Source organism: Falco cherrug, chromosome 4 (genome assembly GCF_023634085.1).
Source record: "Falco cherrug isolate bFalChe1 chromosome 4, bFalChe1.pri, whole genome shotgun sequence".
NCBI lineage: Eukaryota > Metazoa > Chordata > Aves > Falconiformes > Falconidae > Falco > Falco cherrug.
In genome coordinates, this window is record NC_073700.1 from 46,421,346 (window position 1) to 46,424,090 (window position 2,745).

Sequence of the window (2,745 nt, forward strand, 5' to 3'; positions counted from 1 at the left end):
GGAGCAACAAATACCAGGGACAAGGAGCAACAAATACCAGGGACAAGGAGCAGCAGAAGGTCAGGGATGAACAGGAAGGGGGACGGGGATAATAAGATACAGAACGGAGAAAAAGCAGTGACAGGGAGCAAGGCAAAGGGCTGGAGAAAGTAAATAAGGAAGGGGAGAGAGATGAAGGCAGGGACACAAAGTGACATGTACAGGTGCAGGGAGAAAAAGACCACCAGGGACACCAGGCCAGAGAAATTGGGGGCAAGAAAGAAAAAAAAAAAAAAAAAAAAAAGAGAGAGAGACAGGTACAGATCAGGACAGAGATGTAAAGGGGAAAAGAGCAATGGGCCGCAGGACAGAGATGGAGGATGAAGAGAAGGTGGCAGAGGGAGCAGGACAAAAGCAGAGAGAGTAAAAGCAAAGGGAGCAGCAGAACGAGATGTAACAGGGAGACTGGAAGAGGGAGCAGGACAGAACAGAGGAGAGGTACAGGGAAGCAAAATGTGTCGGGTTTGCGTGGCAAGGTTTTGGTAGCTGGGCAGCTACAGGAGTGGCTTCTGTGAGAAGCTTCTAGCAGCTTCTCCCACATCCAACAGAGCCAATTCCAGCCAGCTCCAAAACAGCTGGCCAAAGCTGAGCCTGTTACTGACAGTGGCAGCGCATCTGTGGTCACGTATTTAAGAAGGGGGAAAAGTTACTGCACAATGTCAATTGCAGCTGGACAGAGGAGAGATCATACATAAGACAAACAGCCCTGCAGACACCAAGGTCAGTGAAGAAGAGGGAGGAGGTGCTCCGGGAGCAGAGTCCCCTGCAGCCCGTGGTGAAGCCCACGGTGACAGGCTGTCCATCCCCCATGGAGGTTAGCGGTGGAACAGACACACGTACGCCTGCAGTTCAGGAACCCCACGCCAGAGCAGGTGGGTGCCCCGAGCCTATAGATATATGTCCCTTAGACACCAACTGAACAATCCCTTCTGGCTTTTCAGGGTCCAGATCAGTGTATCTCTGGGCAGTGACTTTTAACCGCGCTGCGAAGGCAGACTGGGATTCATCTTGTTCCTGTTTAACCCCGTATCATTTGGGCCAACCAACTTTAGGGATGGAGCGGCAGCAACTGGAAGGAATTTAGGGACAGACCGGCAGGGTCAAGGGGAAGGCTTTGAGGCACCGAGCTATGGGGGAGGGGGAAGGATTTAGGGATGTCACCCAGCCCTGCTTGGCAGCAGCCTTCATCTTTCCACAACGGATCTTCACACCTGCTGCTGCCTTCCCGCACGAGCCAGGCAGCTTTTCCACCTGGGGCTGTCAGCAGAGGTTTGAAGCGAGGACAGATGTTCCAAGGACAGATGTTACGTGGCCGGGCAGCAGAACAATGACCAAGCCAGCACACAGCTGTCGGACAAGGTGTCTCCTCCCTGCTGCCACCACAGCGCTGCTCTCCATCAGCCCCCGACCCCATCCTGCTCGGCGGGCGCTGAGCTGAGGTGTGACAGACCAGTGGCAGCTCATCTCACACCAGAGGTCGGTGAGGAGTTTCAAGCGGGTGTTAACAGCCTACACTAACCTGGAAGAGCCAATTCTGTGCAGGTCTCTTGTCTCCAAGACAAGCTTGAAAGGTGGCACAGCAGCAAGGTCTCCTTCCGTCTTTGAAGTGCCACGGCTTTGCATCGTACCATTTTCCACAGAGCGATAAATGACAAAGCAAACCTCAACGAGGAAGTCAAAGCGGTCACACCCCGTGGAAGGCAGAGCATGGAAGTTACACCTGGGTGCACGCAACACAGAAGGAGCAGCTCCCATCTGTGCTCATGGAAGAAACTGCGTGAGGAGCAGAGCCAAGCCAAGAGGACTCGCCGCAAGCAGAACCGGTACGATCCAGACAAGTCACCAAAAAACAACCAACGCTGAACTGAACAAAGTCCTTCTGAGAGCAACCTGGTGACCTCTAGCACCATGGATACAGCCCAACACAGCCTGAATTTCAAATCCAGCCAACGTCACATCTGCTCTTGCAAAAAAGTCTTTTAAACTTGCAGCAGTGCGCTAGCCACTCCTGAAGAGTTAAGCCCTATTAATAGCGATTAACAAGAGCAGAGACGAGGACCCAGCAGTACACAGCCCCTGGGAGAAGGTTCCTTGGAGAAGATTTGGGTCTGACACAGCAGCTCGATGTGTCATTGGGCTTAACCCCACATTTAAATGAGACAAACACTGAAGCAGTGTAGAAGACTCAGATGAAATAGTTACGGACACTAACTACACACTTTTTGCCTTTTTTTTTTTTTCCTCTACAATGCCTTGAAGCCTCAAGGTCAGATGAAAAGCAGCATTCAAAGCCACCGCCATCAACATGCAAATGACCCAGCACACAGACCCACCTGCAGCTCTGGCAACAAGCACACCAGCAGGTTTAGGTCACGCCAGCAGGTTTAGGGCACTTGGTGCAAGAGCCCTTCACCAGGTCAGAGCCAACAACGGCTGTGACAGCTCCCCAGCCTCTTACCCAGCAAATCCAGCCCGGACCCCTCCCCAGCACAGTGGCTTCTCTTAGGAAGAGGGCAAGAGTTGAATAGGCATGGAGAACTGCTGACTTAATTCCACTGCTAGTAGTGTAACAGCCCATTGAGGCACAGCGTAAGCCTGTATGCTGATGTTAAGAGATGATTTTCAAGGCTGCCAATTGATTTCTCATGAAAAGACAAATTCACAAGAAACTTTTTTGTCAAAAGAAAAAGAAAAATGGAGACAGGC